General features: G+C 40.7%; 2 long non-coding RNA genes across 2 annotated transcripts; both read left to right on the plus strand.

Moving 5' to 3' along the window:
* Positions 1 to 388: 388 nt before the first annotated feature.
* Positions 389 to 832, plus strand: LOC122000194. The gene is made up of 3 exons (XR_006117013.1): positions 389 to 405; positions 517 to 592; positions 808 to 832. It is a non-coding gene; the product is annotated as an uncharacterized LOC122000194 (long non-coding RNA).
* A 9,813-nt stretch (positions 833 to 10,645) lies between these two features.
* On the plus strand, positions 10,646 to 11,134 carry LOC122000195. The gene is made up of 3 exons (XR_006117014.1): positions 10,646 to 10,707; positions 10,819 to 10,894; positions 11,110 to 11,134. It is a non-coding gene; the product is annotated as an uncharacterized LOC122000195 (long non-coding RNA).
* Positions 11,135 to 17,820: the final 6,686 nt, after the last annotated feature.

Here is a 17,820-nt window from a genome sequence, read left to right on the forward strand (position 1 = left end):
ACTTTGCCCTAGATCGCCGGAATCTGGAAGCTTGAGTGGGTCTTCGGTTAGGAGCAGCAACCCAAGCCTTGGTGCGCCCCCACCCTTCCGTGCCCTAGTTCCACTGTTGGGTCTTCCTTCAGCCACCTCCTACAGTGCACCAACAGGGGAGCATCCGAAATTGGTGAGTTTTGTTTTGATTATTTCTTCTTGATCCAGTTGGTGGACAGTAACTTGATAAGGGCTGTAAGGTGAGGTTGAGTGTTGTGGAGCAACAAGCACGACTGTGAGGTATACGTATTGTGTTATGTGGATTTGGAATTTATGTGTTGTGGTTTGTTCTTTGATCCAGCAGCTTACCCTAGAGGTCCTTGCTTCAGCCCTGAGTAGAGAGTTGACAACCCTACAACGGTGTTTGGTGTTGAGGTAAGAAGTATGATATCAGATTTGTAGTGATGCGAGTTTGATTTGTAGCTAGAGGTTGTGATTGTTTGTCTACCAGTCTTTATAGCTTGGCCAACATTCTGTTTTGGGCAGGGAACCCCACCGGTCATTCTGTTTTGGGCAGGGAACCCCTTCGACTGTGAGCCATCAGCGATCATCTTGGATTTGGGTGAGTTCTTATGATTGGTTTAGATTAAGTTATTGAGATGGACTATGCTTATTGCAAGTCCCAATTTGAATGGATTGGTTAAGATACGATTGAGGAGTTAGATAAACTAATTAGGGTTTATAATTGGATCTGGATTTATGTTAGCTTCTCGAGGATTTGATTTAGCTAATTTATTAGTATGTAATTAGCTAAATCTGTATATCATGTTGTTACAGGACTGTGATTTGAGACGGGCGTCTCGACATCAGATTGGTTCGATTTGATCTATTGGAGGCGGGTACCTTGACTTATCTTTTTGATATGTCTTGTTGATATGTCTAGTAGGTCATAGCTTTTAGTAATAATTATGTTCATCATTGTTTCGGTATGTCACTTTTGGATACCTGTTACATGCTTGTTTGCTCATCTGTTATGCATTTTATGCTAGTACCCACATGATTATATATATATGCTCAGAGGGGTAGTGACATATCATGCTTGTTATGTTCAGGACCTAGGTTTTGATATCCTATCTGACCTGTGTACTTTAGATCTTCGTATTTGACGATCGATATTACGGTACTCATTTTATATATATGGATATGGTTATGCTGATCAGTTTATTGCTATGCTTAGTGTCATGCATCATGATTGCATGCTGCGCGATTGTCGGCTCCACTATGGTAGAGCACATCGCCAGTTACATGTACTACACACACCACCACTCATGGATTAGTGGTATATCAGGCAGGTGTGTGGCGGTTCTGCTGTTTGGCTCCGTTGGTCATGTGACTCAGCGTGGTAGCCGACAGATAGTTCCGCTCTGTTTGGCTCCACTGACATTTAGTGTAGCAGCGTGGTAGCTGGCAGACGGTTGACTCTGTTTGGCTCCGTTGGTCAGGTGACTCAGCGTGGTAGCCGACAGAGATACCTCCCCGTCATCGTGTACCGGGAGATGAGAGCATTGAGCTCCCCCATTTATGATTTGGGGTCAGAGGACAGGAGTACTCCGACAGCATTCCGTCCACTCAGTCACTCATCAGGTGTAGTGATGGTAGAGTGCACGGTTGTCACAACCCTACCCACTCGGTCTCACCATTGTGTGTGAGATGACTGACTGACGTCAGGGGTAACCAGGACGCATCATTGGCATCATACGCATTTATGCATTTACTGCTTGTGTTTGCTGCACTTATATGCTGTATTTGGATGGATGCATATGTTTGACATGCATACAGGATTTATGGTACTTCCGGTCTGACGACCTGATTATTCTGATAGGTGGCCCTGGTGAGTACAGTACTCTTCAGCCTTTTCTATTATGCATTACCTTCTTTTGGTCAGGATACTGTATTCCATACTTATTACTATTGGTTATAGTTTACTATACATATCAACTAGGTATCTGCTGAGTTGTTGAACTCACCCCCGTGGACACTATCTTTTTCAGGTACCAGGTTGTTTATGGAGTCGCTTGGAGTATCCTGTCTGCTGGTCCCCACGTCACAACAAAAGACTTATCGATTTTACTTATGTTTTGTTTGTTTATGTATCCGTTCGTTTAGCTCTGTACTTCGGTTTTATTTTTGGAGTGTTGATGTTGTTATGTAGTATTTTGTATTGGTTGTTGGTTGTGTAAGCCTAGCCGACTAGCAGTTTTTGTGTGTTGGTTTGTATTTGGTTTCTGTCATTTTCCGTTGTGTTGGTTTTGTTCCAGCCGAGTGGGCTGATGATATATATAACTGTGCGGTTGTGTATATATTCCAGCCGCATGTGGCTGATGTATATTGTGGATGTAGAAAATTGCAGATTGTCCGTCGTACAGGGGAGGTGTTGCTGAAATTTCTTCGGACAGGGACTTTCCCGGGGCGTGACAATTTAGTGGTATCAGAGCCAAGTTACGATACTTGCTATGTGTTTTGGATTTTTCGAGATTTATCTGATACCAATTTATTTGGTATCAGAGTACGATACGAGTTTTATAGCCCGTGTTTTGGATTTTTGTGTTTTAGTCTTCTTGATGTGATTTTTCGGGTTTTGGGACCTGGCAACGGCAGGACATCTCCAAGCTATAGGAGGTATGTTGGTATACTGTTATCCTACCTTTTTATTAGTATATGCACCGTTGACTATTACAGTTTATGACATGTATTAGCACTCTTTACTAGTACTTGTTTGGTTGTTGTAGCATATATTATATGTGATGGGTTAGCCACTGATCTTGATTGACCTTAATAGAGATTAAGGATTATAGGCTTTGGTGATTTTACATATCATACCCCTAGTAGTTTTAGCTTCTGTTACGATTAGTTGGTTAGAAGATCGAGGCACATACCAGCCTCTGTTATTATTAGCTGTGTAGTGGATAGTATCTGCATATTCATGTTGACTTAGCCAGTAGTATACCATTTTATTTTAATTAATTTTATTAGTAGATAATTGATCTACTCTTGTTAGATCGATCAGTAGAAGTTTGATTTACCATAGTTGCTTGAAGAGGATTAATGTAACCTTGATCAGTTGGAATAAGAACGATTTAGTTTTGTTGGTTCAATCAATAGCGGACCATCATACTCTATTTTATAGAGATGCTGATCTTTGAGTTATTCGTGATTAGTGGATATCTTGAGCACATAGAGTACATGACTTGAACTGAAGTGGGAAAAGACTGAATTAGCCGTATACCATTATCGGTTTGGTCAGTCTATAGAGGATCGATGTATCCTATTTCATGTGGACTTTTATTGTAGACTATATGCACCTAGTTGGATAACATAGAAGGTAACATATGGAATATCGGGTTGATTGGATTAAATATGCTAATTCTGTATATCTATGCGGGGTACATATGATTATTATGTGTTGTAGGAGTGTTATGATGGACGGTTTAAATTGCATGTAGTGGGTGTATATTTGTCCAGATGATGATTATTGTGGGTATACTTTTCCAGTTCTAATTGTTGTGGGTTTCTAGTAGATTTTACCCATGTCTGATTGTTTTATTGGAGGTATTTTATCGATTTAAATCTGTGTCGTGGTATGTGCACATGGGTGTGAGTGTCTTATGGGAAGTATCTTGTTGATTAGGTTTGATTTGTGAGTGCACCTGAGTTTAGTATGCTTTACTGGAAGTATATGTTGATTATACTCTTGGCATAGGTGTATATATGTCAAGTGAATGTTGTTTGAGGTGTATTGTCGATTATACCTATATTGATATGTGCACACGGGTTCGGTATGCATTGTTGGAGTTATCATGATGGTTTATATTTTTGTTGTGAGTAAGTTTGATGTGTACTAATTGGAGGATTTCTTGTGGTAGAGTATTGCTCTCACATATGTGGTATTTCGTGTGATGGAGTGTTACTCTCACACTGGAGGATCTATTCTTTGATGATTTATATTTCAGTTATTTGGTAGTTAACTGTGATGCCTAGGATTTCATAAGCTTATCTCCTTTTATGTATATCCTACTAATGGTTAGTTTAAGTTTAACAAATTATGGAAATAATTGTAATTATTTTGTTGTATTTAGTATCTATTGTTGATCCAAATCTATGTTGTGAGTACCAAATTTCTTTGCAGCAGGTACATAAGCATAGTATTGTTAGTATGCTTTTGCTTTTGCAGCCTGAATTTGCTTCTATGATTTTTTTTTTAAGTCGGTCCTTGCATACATAACTGAAAATCCTGAAACTATCTTCATGAGAGCCTTTAATTGCTTATAACCTTCTCAGTTTACTTTGTCACTCTTAAATTTCTTAGATTCCTGTGGGAGATTAAGAACCATGATATCTTGGTTTTAAAAAAAAAAAGGTTCAATTTGAGAGCACTAAATTCATAGTGCTGGAATTGTTTAGAATTTGTTATATTCTAGTCACTTAAGTCCTCCACTTGCTTTTTGCAATTATGAAGTTGACAAAGACGGGTATCAATTAAACTCAATATGTGACCCTAAGTAGTTCTACATGGTTTATCGTGAGGTATTAAAGAAACGTTATAAGCTAAAATGATTTAAGTAATACTAACTTGGGCGTACGAGGTTTGAGTCAATGGTTGATCTTGACAACTTAATGGATCAATTCTCTTAGCTAAGTGGGTTGTAAATTGTTTGAAAAAGCTGCAGGCATTAAGATGTAGCCATCATTAAGCCTCATATGTAGCAGATTATTGATGATTATGAGTTGGGGTTTAGGTGTTGGTGGGGACATCAAGTGTTTGAGCTGGGATGCTCCTGGTCTATGACTCGGATTCGGATTTTATCAAGATGCAAGATTTAAGTAGAGGGTTCTCTGAAAACAAATATTGACTTGAGGTATTGAAACTTCAACCCTCTGATGTAAAAGACTTGTAAGAAAATGATGATTGGTAAGTGAACAAGTTTGTTAGGAGTGTGAAGAAATTTGAAGGCGAGTGGAATCTTATTGATTCTGATGTCGTGTGACAAATCCTTTTTCTAAGTAATTTTTGTGACTTGATCTCATTGTATAAGTAATATGAGGCTAGTCGGTATCCTTCCAAGGGTCATCCTATTTTTTTTTTCCACATTGTTTAGATCAATGATTTAATTGATTTCGTTTGTTTTAGTGAAAATTTGAGCTGTAAAGGATGATAATCAAACACTACCAGTGCTTTTGTCCTCAGGACCGATAATTAATAATGATGTGGTATTGAGTATTGACCCTCGGATTGACACAGTCCCTGACCAGTGAAAATTTGGGCTTGGTGGTTTGTGCTTTGTCCATCTACATCAACTATTCCAGTTATAACTATTCTGTTGGGCTCGGTATGAAACATGGGATGAGTATGGATAACCAACACTGAGAAGTTAAGCTTCATTTTGATTCTCAAATGAACAATCCATCTCTTTCGAAGTGTATCAAGGTGCCTCCATATTGTGACAGACAAAACGAGAGTAGTTGTTTTTGTTGGTTGCTACTCGGAAAGCCTAGAGGTTCCACTGTACAAAAATTTTGTACAAAGGTCTGAACCTTTTCCTAGCTACCATGTGTTCTTTTAAATTAAATTTTGGATCGCCTGCGGAACTTAACACGTTTGATCCAAAACTTAATCTATTCGTTCTTTTAGGTTTTGACTTGGGTCTCCTGCGGAACTTAACACGTTCGACCCAAATCACCTTAAGTTATTAATTCCATTAAATATTAATTTCCATAATCGGTTCCCAGTACTGACGTGGCGAGGCACATGGCCTTCTTGGATATGGGAGCAACCACCACCGACTAGACAAAACCTTTTATAGAAAGCTAATATTTAATTTCCTAAAATAACTTTAGGTTAACCGAAAAGAACAATCAAATCACAAGGAAAAGAAAAACAAAAGAACACTATATCGAAAACAAATTCGAAACTCTAGAATCGTATGCCTCTTGTATTTAGTATTATTTCCATAAATAACTAGTATGATGTGGAAAGAAAAATTACTAGTTATACCTTGTAGAAAAACCTCTTGATCTTCTACCGTATTCCTCTTCTAACCTCGGACGTTGTGTGGGCAACGATCTTCCGAGATGAGAAACCACCAAGCACCTTCTTCTCCTCCTAGCTAGGTTCGGCCAACACAAAGAAGCTTCACCAAGGACGAAGAACAAAACACCAACCAAGCTCCAAGGGATACAAGCTTTCTCTCCTTCTTCTTCTTCTTCTCCAAGTAGTATCCGGCCACCACAAGAGCTCCAAGCCAATAGAGAAAGGTTCGGCCACCACCAAGAGGAAGAGAGGAAGAGAGGTTGGCCGACCACAACACCAAGGAAAAGAGGGAGAGAAATAATAGAGGTTGTTCTTTTTGAAGCCTTCTCTACCCCCTCTTTTATAATCCTTGGTCTTGGCAAATAAGGAAATTTAATTAAAAACTTCCTTAATTATTTTGCCATGAAAAAGAAAATTTTATTTAATTAAAAATAATTTCCTTTTTACAAATACAATGGCCGGCCACACCATTCCACAAATCAAGGAAATTTTAATTCACACAAGAATTAAAACTTCCTAATTTGCTTTCAGAAATTTATAAAAATTTCTCAAATAATTTTTCCCTTCATGGTGGTTAATAAAAAGGAAATTTTATAAATTAAAATATTTCTTTTAAACATGTGGATAAAAAGAAAGTTATCTCTAAAAATTAAAATCTCTTTTAATCTACAAATAAGGAAAGATATCAAATCTTTTCTTAATCTTTTGTAGAAACTTATAAAAGAGAATATTTAATTTTAAACTCTCTTTTAAATCATGAACATGATTAAAATTGAAAGTTTTCTTAAAATTTAAAATCCTCCTTTAATCAACAAATAAGGAAAGATTTCAAATTTTAAACTCTCTTTTAAACATGTAGATGATTTACAAATAAGGAAAGTTTTACCAAAATTAAAACCATCCTTTAATCTACAAATAAGGAAAGAGATTAATCTCTTCTCTTAATCTTTTGTAGAAAGTTATAAAAGGAAATTTTAATTTTTAAACTCTCTTTAAAATCATGATATCCACATAAGAAAGAATTTTAATAAAATCCTTTTAATATTCTAGTGGCCACCTAAGCTTGGGACCCAAGCTTTGGCCGCCACCTACATGGCTCATCCACTTGGACTTGGCGGCCTAGCTTGGGTTCCAAGCTAGCTTGGCCGGCCCCATTAGATGGGTAAGACGGTGGGTATGCGGTGGGTATAAATCTCTATATACTAGAGGCTACGATAGGGACCGAGAGGAGGAATTGGTTTTGGTCTCCCGATGAAATTAAGCATCCCGTGTTCGCCCCGAACACACAACTTAATTTCATCAATAATAATTCATTCCACTAAAGAACTATTATTGAACTACCGCACCAATCCCAAATTACATTTTGGGCTCCTTCTTATTATGAGTGTGTTAGTCTCCCTGTGTTTAAGATAACAAATGTCCACTAATTAAGTAAGTTACTAATAACTCACTTAATTAATATCTAGCTCCAAGAGTAGTACCACTCAACTTCATCGTCATGTCGGACTATGTCCACCTGCAGGGTTTAACATGACAATCCTTATGAGCTCCTCTTGGGGACATTCTCAACCTAGATCACTAGGACACAGTTTCCTTCTATAATCAACAACACACACTATAAGTGATATCATTTCCCAACTTATCGGGCTTATTGATTCATCGAACTAAATCTCACCCATTGATAAATTAAAGAAATAAATATCAAATATATGTGCTTGTTATTATATTAGGATTAAGAGCACACACTTCCATAATAACTGAGGTCTTTATTTCTTTATAAAGTCAGTATAAAAGAAACGACCTCTAATGGTCCTACTCAATACACTCTAAGTGTACTAGTGTAATTATATAGTTAAGATAAACTAATACCTAATTACACTACGACCTTCCAATGGTTTGTTCCTTTCCATTATGGTCGTGAGCTACTGTTTATAATTTATAAGGAAACCGATAACATGATCTTCTGTGTGTGACACCACACACCATGTTATCTACAATATAAATTAATTGAACAACTACATTTATCATAAATGTAGACATTTGACCAATGTGATTCTTATTTCTAGATAAATGTTTATACCAAAAGCTAGGCTTTTAGTATACACTCTAACAGTTTTTACAAGCCCAAGATGGAAAATGTCGTATCAATGGTTCCGATATTAATGTGTCTTGTCTCTAAGATTTGAATCAATTCTTTGTAAGCTTGATTTTCTTTCTTAAGCCACCAAATAGTTGACCATACTGATATTGACTCTCACTTTGTATGTATACATGTCAAAAGTTGCAACCAAAATTCTATTGGTTAACACTGTTTTTTTTTCTTCCTTGTTAACCTTGATCTGAATCTACTGATCTGACACCCTACTTTAGTCTGACTGAGAAAATTGTTAATTAATCAATGAACTTTTTAGTCTTTTGTTAGTCTGCTAGTATTAGTTTGGGCTTAAGTATTAGGTTAGTCTGCTACTATAATTTGGGCTTAAGAATTGGCTCATTGATTGAGCCAAACAAAGCTAATGAGCTAGATCTTTCTCTGACTGCTCACGTAAGCTCTGACAAATGATATTTGGAATGGGCATAATCATAGCCACAAAGACAGATATTTGGAAAGGGATTGCATTCTGATGATGAATCCATCATTGGGCTTGGGGTCTTGCAAAAGGCTGCTGATTATGTGATTCTGAGACGAGCTGGTCCACCATCGTGCCTCACACCCTAGTTTAATCTGACAGAGTCTGTAGTAGATTTTGGACACGCAGCTCTGTTTCAGTACAATTTTCCATCCGTAGACAGATGGATAGTTAGAGCGGACCATTCAGACTCTAGAGGATTTGCTAAGGTCTTGTGTATTGGATTTTAGGGGCAGTTGGGAGGACCATTTGCCATTGGTAGAGAGTTCGCCTACAACAACGGTTTGCATTTGGCTATTCAGATGACACCGTTTGAAGCGTTGTATGGTAGGCCTTGTCGGACACTCACCCTCTGGGATGAGGTTGGGAAGGCCCAGTTATTGGGACCTCATAGAGCTCAACTTGAGACCGAGTTGGTCTGTACTATCAGACGGAGGATGTCAGAGGCGCAGGACCGCCAGAAGAGTTATGCAGACCGGAGTCGGAGACTCTTAGAGTTCTCTGCAGGCGACCATGTAATTCTACGAGTTTCACCCACGAAAGGGGTGAAGAGATTTAGCCTCAGAGGTAAGCTAGCTCCACGATACATTGGCCTTTCCAGATCTTGGAGAAGATTGGAGCGGTAGCTTACACGCTGACACTACCGACGTATTTCATGTATCTATGCTGTGGAGATACATACCCGACCGACGCATGTGCTGACAGATGTCTCAGTTCCAGTTCAGCTCGACGTCACTTATGAAGAGATTCCGGTACGGATTCTGGACCGGAAAGAGCGTCAGTTGCGGAACAAAACTATTCGGCTGGTTAAAGTCGGATGACAGCATCATTCGGACGAGGAGGCTACTGGGGAACTCGAGGATATTATCCGAGCTCGATACCCCTACCTTTTCACTTGAGGTATATGATTTAATTTACCGTTCAGCATTTATACTCTTTACCTGTTGTTAGCGGTTGCTGATGGTAGGATAACGAAATTTGGGGACCAAATTTTTATTAGTGGGGGAGAATGTAAAATACCAAAAATTAGCGAATAATGATAAGAGATTTTTCCGGAATTTTTGGGAATTTTTCAGAGCTCTTAAGGACGAGTTTACGGGGATAAATTTGGGCCCCGGGAAAGCCTGTTTAGGCTACCCCATTTAAGTGAGGAAAAGTTTATTTATCTGATTTATTTTTATTTTCTTTTCTTTCTCCCTTAAACGTCGTTTTCTCTCCTCACCCGCCCGATTCTTCCCCTAACCCGACGCCTCTTCTCCTTCCTCTCGGCGCCGAGCTCTCCTCCCCCTTTCTCCTTCTTTCGATCCCATGCCCTAACCGCAAAATTGCCACGCGGTTCCTTCTTCCCCTTCCTCGCGTGCCCTAGCGACACCTTTTCCCTCTGCGGCCGAGCCCTAGCTCGATTCATCTCGCGCGACTTTCCCTGTTTCTTCCCTATCTCGGCTGTTGAGATCAGGAAGCACCGAGCCCTCTCTGCCTTGGCTCCGGCAGCAGACCTTATCTTCTGCTCTAGCACCGGCCGCGATTGTCTCTGCCCGACACCGACCCTCATCTCCCCTGCTCGGTGTCACCGACCCAAATCTGGTCTCTTTTGTTCTGCCGACAGCAGCCTTTCAACTTTGCCCTAGATCGCCGGAATCTGGAAGCTTGAGTGGGTCTTCGGTTAGGAGCAGCAACCCAAGCCTTGGTGCACCCCCCCTTCCGTGCCCTAGTTCCACTGTTGGGTCTTCCTTCAGCCACCTCCTACAGTGCACCAACAGGGGAGCATCCGAAATTGGTGAGTTTTGTTTTGATTATTTCTTCTTGATCCAGTTGGTGGACAGTAACTTGATAAGGGCTGTAAGGTGAGGTTGAGTGTTGTGGAGCAACAAGCACGACTGTGAGGTATACGTATTGTGTTATGTGGATTTGGAATTTATGTGTTGTGGTTTGTTCTTTGATCCAGCAGCTTACCCTAGAGGTCCTTGCTTCAGCCCTGAGTAGAGAGTTGACAACCCTACAGCGGTGTTTGGTGTTGAGGTAAGAAGTATGATATCAGATTTGTAGTGATGCGAGTTTGATTTGTAGCTAGAGGTTGTGATTGTTTGTCTACCAGTCTTTATAGCTTGGCCAACATTCTGTTTTGGGCAGGGAACCCCACCGGTCATTCTGTTTTGGGCAGGGAACCCCTTCGACTGTGAGCCATCAGCGATCATCTTGGATTTGGGTGAGTTCTTATGATTGGTTTAGATTAAGTTATTGAGATGGACTATGCTTATTGCAAGTCCCAATTTGAATGGATTGGTTAAGATACGATTGAGGAGTTAGATAAACTAATTAGGGTTTATAATTGGATCTGGATTTATGTTAGCTTCTCGAGGATTTGATTTAGCTAATTTATTAGTATGTAATTAGCTAAATCTGTATATCATGTTGTTACAGGACTGTGATTTGAGACGGGCGTCTCGACATCAGATTGGTTCGATTTGATCTATTGGAGGCGGGTACCTTGACTTATCTTTTTGATATGTCTTGTTGATATGTCTAGTAGGTCATAGCTTTTAGTAATAATTATGTTCGTCATTGTTTCGGTATGTCACTTTTGGATACCTATTACATGCTTGCTTGCTCATCTGTTATGTATTTTATGCTAGTACCCACATGATTATATATATATGCTCAGAGGGGTAGTGACATACCATGCTTGTTATGTTCAGGACCTAGGTTTTGATATCCTATCTGACCTGTGTACTTTAGATCTTCGTATTTGACGATCGATATTACGGTACTCATTTTATATATATGGATATGGTTATGCTGATCAATTTATTGCTATGCTTAGTGTCATGCATCATGATTGCATGCTGCGCGATTGTCGGCTCCACTATGGTAGAGCACATCGCCAGTTACATGTACTACACACACCACCACTCATGGATTAGTGGTATATCAGGCAGGTGTGTGGCGGTTCTGCTGTTTGGCTCCGTTGGTCAGGTGACTCAGCGTGGTAGCCGGCAGACAGTTCCGCTCTGTTTAGCTCCGCTGGCATTTAGTGTAGCAGCGTGGTAGCTGGCAGATAGTTCCGCTCTGTTTGGCTCCGCTGGCATTTAGTGTAGCAGCGTAGTGTACCGGGAGATGAGAGCATTGAGCTCCCCCATTTATGATTTGGGGTCAGAGGACAGGAGTACTCCGACAGCATTCCGTCCACTCAGTCACTCATCAGGTGTAGTGATGGTAGAGTGCACGGTTGTCACAACCCTACCCACTCGGTCTCACCATTGTGTGTGATATGACTGACTGGCGTCAGGGGTGACCAGGACGCATCATTGGCATCATACGCATTTATGCATTTACTGCTTGTGTTTGCTGCACTTATATGCTGCATTTGGATGGATGCATATGTTTGACATGCATACAGGATTTATGGCACTTCCGGTCTGACGACCTGATTATTCTGATAGGTGGCTCTGGTGAGTACAGTACTCTTCAGCCTTTTCTATTATGCGTTACCTTCTTTTGGTCAGGATACTGTATTCCATACTTATTACTATTGGTTATAGTTTACTATACATGTCAACTAGGTATCTGCTGAGTTGTTGAACTCACCCCGTGGACACTATCTTTTTTAGGTACCAGGTTGTTTATGCAGTCGCTTGGAGTATCTTGTCTACTAGTGTCCACGTCACAACAGAAGACTTATCGGTTTTACTTATGTTTTGTTTGTTTATGTATCAGTTTGTTTAGCTCTGTACTCCGGTTTTATTTTTGGAGTGTTGATGTTGTTATGTAGTATTTTGTATTGGTTGTTGGTTGTGTAAGCCTAGCCGGCTAGCAGTTTTTGTGTGTCGGTTTGTATTTGGTTTCTGTCATTTTCCGTTGTGTTGGTTTTGTTCCAGCCGTGTGGGCTGATGATATATATAACTGTGTGGTTGTGTATATATTCTAGCCGCATGTGGCTGATGTATATTGTGGATGTAGAAAATTGCAAATTGTCCGCCGTACAAGGGAGGTGTTGCCGAAATTTCTTCGGACAGGGACTTTCTCGGGGCGTGACATTAGTGGTACCCTTTAATAAAAAAAAATGTTATTTTCCGTTAGCAAATGAGAAGCCTTCTATTTCATCATATAAATGTTTTTGCTCTACTTGTTTGTAGCCTCATAGAATCAAATGGTGAAGAAGATGGAGAAGTGCTACAAATAAAATTAGCAAAATACTTTTCTTTTGGGTGATATGAGGAATGCTTACTCAGAAGATAAAAAATAGTAAGATACTTATGGTCTCCTTGTTTTGGATGTGATGGTTGAAGATGTTCCATAGTAAATCTATTGATTTTTTATTTTATGAGACTTTGATGCTAGTTTTAAAATTGGGGGTGTTTGGTTGATGAGTTTAGGAATAAGAGAATGAAATGATAGTAAAAGATAGTGTTTGGATTATGAGTTTGGGAATAACAATTTGAGAATGATTTCTAGATTTATGGGAATCAACAAAACCCATATAATTATGTGGGTTTCATTCTCATTTTCATTCCATCTTACTATCAAACTCATACCCATAATAATTCCCATCATTTAACCAAATGTCACCATGTTTAAGTATATTTTATTAGTAAAATATAAAAATTAAATTAATATTGCATTATTAACATTTTAACACTTTGAATTTATCTTTATTTTGTTAACTATTGTGATAGATTATGATGATATATAAATTTTAAATTTGAATTACACATTTTAAATAAATATTACAATAATTTGAAATGTCTTTATAATTTATTATAAATGACATTTATTAATGTATCATAGATTAGTTAAGGTTACATTTTAAAATAACCTTATAAATTATCTTTCTTTACATGTTTGACATAAATATCCTTGAAATAGGAATGTTTCTTAACATTTTTTATTGTCATTATTTCCTTTAAATTAAAATATTTTAGAAGTTAATATTGATATTTTATAATGACATTATAAAAATGTCAGGAATGTGATAGGACTTAAGACGACAACACTTTATAGAGTGTTTATTGATAATGTCATTGTAATTTTAATATCACTAAAAGTATATGATGTGTGTAAATTATGTATGTTTTTAAGCATTGTTAAGCATATATTCTATTACATTTCATGAGCATTGATACGGGTTATGAAGAAAGGGATCTATTTTTCTAGTAAAGAGGGAAGAGAGGACTAAGCGAACAACAATGTTCATATAGGCATGGCGAGTGAAGACCGACCGAACGGAAAAAGTCGACCGAGTATCTAAGTTCGGCCGACCGAGACAGGCCGAGCCAGAACAGCCGGTCGAGCAGAAAAGGCATATGGCCTCACAGCAAACAAGGCACAGTGTGCTCGACAGGTGAAGACCGACCGAGCGGAAAAGCCGACCGAGTATCTAAGTTCGACCGACTGATACAGGCCGAGCCAGAACAGCTGGTCGAGCAGAAGAGGCATATGGCCTCATAGCAAACGAGGCACAGTGTGCTCGACAAGTGAAGACCGATCGAGCGGAAAAGCCGACCGAGTATCTAAGTTCGGTTGGCCGAGACAGGCCGAGCCAGAACAGCCGGTCGAGCAGAAGAGGCATATGGCCTCATAGCAAACAAGGCACAATGTGCTTGACAAGTGAAGGCTGACCGAGCGGAAAAAGCCGACCGAGTATCTAAGTTTAGCCGACCAAGACAGGCCGAGCCAGAACAGCCAGTCGAGCAGAAGAGACATATGGCCTCACAGCAAACGAGGCACAGTGTGCTCGATAGGTGAAGACCGACCGAACGGAAAAGCCGACCGAGTATCTAAGTTCGGCCGGCCGAGATAGGCCGAGCTAGAACAGTCGATCGAGCAGAAGAGGCATAGGGCCTCATAGCAAACAAGGCACAGTGTGCTCGACAGGTGAAGGCCGACTGGGCAAAAAAAGTCGACCGAGTATCTAAGTTCGGCCGGCCAAGACAGGCTGAGCTAGAACAGCCGGTCGAGTAGAAGAGGCATATGACCTCACAGCAAACGAGGCACAGTGTGCTCGACAGGTGAAGACCGACCGAGCGAAAAAGCCGACCGAGTATCTAAGTTCGGCCGACCGAGACAGGCTGAGCCAGAACAGCCAGTCGAGCAAAAGAGGCATATGGCCTCATTGCAAACAAGGCACAGTGTGCCCAACAGGTGAAGACCAATCGGGCGAAAGAGGCTGACCAAGTCTCACACTGTTTGACTTCCCACAAACTCTGGCATATATAAATCATATAGAAATACTTTGTGATTATATGAGAGCTTAACTAATTTGGCGGGAAATGTCTTCTAGAAGCTTGTATAGGTTTGCTAAACGACAAAGAAGGTACATCTGGGGTACGATAAAGATTCCCTGAACTATTTTCACAAGCGGTGCTTACGTCATCTCATAATCAACTTCAACAAACCGGGGTCCACCTCATGACTGTGAAGGTCAAGTGAGGTGGTATAAAAAGGGGAATCCTCTCCATTGACCAGGCATGCATTCATTCTGACACAATTCAAATCCTAATTTTCATCTTCTTCCAGAGTACTTCCTCTTTTCGCCTGAAACTAACTTGAGCGTCGGAGGGCCTAGCCAGGGATTCCCGCCCCGGTCTTAGGTCACTAACGCTTTGTCGGTTAGTCTCATTGTGTGCAGGATCGCAGGATCATCTCATTCATCGGATCGCTAAATCTTTACTGATCTTGGGAGGCATCACATCGGCGTTCTTTTCTGGGAGGTATTATTCATCAGATCCGCTTTGGTTTTCTCGGATTGGTGATCTTATCTTCAAGCGCAAGTGAGGTCCGCTGTGGTTTTCTCGGATCCTCCCTTGTTCATCAGTATCCAAATACGCCATAACCCATCGCCGCCATTACCCATCGTCGCCCAGTGCTTCATCTCGAAAGCTCTCAGACATGATCAAATTTGACGTTGTTTGTGGGAATCTTCACCTGAATCTGAGACTTCGTGATGGAGGACGCTGGAAAAACCAATACTATCACCATGACTCAGGAAGATCTGGAGTTGGTCATCAACTCCAGCGTCCAAAAAGCATTGCAATGACAACAACAACAAGTGAATGCTGGTGGTACGTTGCCAGTGACGATGAATCCAGCAATTTCCACCACAGATCGACGGAGAAACAAATGTGTGGAGGAAGAAGAAATTGCTTACATAACTCCCTCTCCTGTTTCACCCACTCGTCATCCCCAAACATTCTTCCGCACTCCAATGGATCAAGGAGGATGGAAACCTGTGCTTCAGGGACCTTCAGATGAAGCACCCATGAAGGAAAAACGCAAAGGAAAAGCGGTGACCAGCGATAGCTCTCCATAAAGGATTGGTACCCCCTTTTCCCGGAGAGTCCTTGATGATCCCCTACCCAAACGCTATCAGACGTTGAACATTGGAGAATATTCTGGGACCACTGATCTAGAAGATCACCTTTCCAAATTTGAGAGTGCAGCCCTGTTGCAGCAATTTACAGATGGGGTCAAATGTCGTATGTTTCTTACTACTCTTGGAGGAGCAGCCCAGAGGTGGTTTAAAAGACTACCCAAAAATTCTATTAAGCGTTTTAAAGATTTTCGAAAAGCTTTTCTGGATCATTTTTCCAGCAATAGGAGATATCACAAGACCCCATGGAGTTTGTTTTCCATCAAATAGGGGCCCAAGGAAAGCATTAGGGCCTATATCAAGAGATTTAATCAAGTAGCAGTGGATGCTCCGAATGCTACCACAGAGATCCTCGTAAGTGCATTCTCTCAGGGGCTCAATGATAATGATTTCTTCAAAGACCTAGTACGTAATTCACCTATAAATTTTGATCTATTTATTGATTGAGCCATGGAATTCATCAATGTGGAAGAGTCACAAGCAGCTCGAAAGAAGGAAGCTATGGCTCCTACTCCACCAACAATTAATGATAGAATTCCTGTTCCTGTACACCCCCCAAGTGGACCCCGTGCAGCTCCCCCACCACATCGACAACCTGAGAAGAGACCTCATGCAGTACAACACATGCAAATACCACAGGAAATCCCCAAAAGATGGTGTACATATCACATGTCAGGTACCCACTCCACTGAGAATTGTTTTGCCCTGAAGAATCAGCGAACCAATGATGGAAGGTACCGCAGACGATCTCCTAATCGGCCTACCTACCAGAGACAGAATAGCCCGCCTGGGATGGAGTATCGGGCGATCGAGCCCCAGCAGGGCGCGGTGCAGACACCGGGCGGTCCTTCTCAGATGCCCGAACCAAGGCAGCCCGAAATGACCACAGTCCGCCAGGAAGAAAATCTGAACAATGCCCCGTGAGGCAATATAAATATGATTATGGGCGGTCCTACTGACGGCGACTCAAACAGGGCGAGGAAGTCACATGCTCGACGATTGCAGATACATGCTGTAGGGTGTGGTGTTGAGAAGGCGGCTGGGCTAGAAATTAGTTTTGGCCCTAAAGATCTAGAGGGGGTGGAAATACCGCATGATGATGCACTAATAATTAAGGCTGTTATAGCTAATTACAATATTTCTCGCACCTTCATTGATACAGGCAGTTCTGTTAATATCATATTCAAGCCAGCTTTCGACCAACTGCAAATAAATCCTAGTGAGCTTCAACCCATGATCACTCCTACGGATTCACCGGCAATGAAGTGCAACCACTATGTCAGATAAAGCTTGCCATCTCCTTAGGAGAAGAGCCTTTAATGAGAACCAGAAGATCTTATTTTATGGTAGTAGATGCACCCTCTGCGTATAATGTCATATTGAGTCGGCCTGCCTTGAATGAATTCAGGGTAGTTGTTTCTACGTTCTGTCAGAAAGTGAAATTCCCTGTTGAGGATCAAGTGGGAGAAGTTCGCGGAGATCAGTTGTTGGCACGCAAATGCTATGTGGGAATTGTCCGTACGGAAGCTAATGCGGTCTGTAAAATGCAGAGAATGGAAGTTAATGCGGTGGAAGAAAGATTGCTTGACCTGGTGTACGATGAAAAATAAGAAATACAGATACAAGCTGGGAGACCGGAAGCCATAACCTACATACCAGCCGATCTGGATCTTCTTCTCAAAGCAGAGTTAGTGCAATGCCTCGTTCGAAACAGTGATGTGTTTGCCTGGACGCCCAAAGAAGTTACAGGCATATCCCCTCTGGTA

The sequence above is a fragment of the Zingiber officinale genome, chromosome 7A (assembly GCF_018446385.1).
Source record: "Zingiber officinale cultivar Zhangliang chromosome 7A, Zo_v1.1, whole genome shotgun sequence".
Lineage (NCBI taxonomy): Eukaryota > Viridiplantae > Streptophyta > Magnoliopsida > Zingiberales > Zingiberaceae > Zingiber > Zingiber officinale.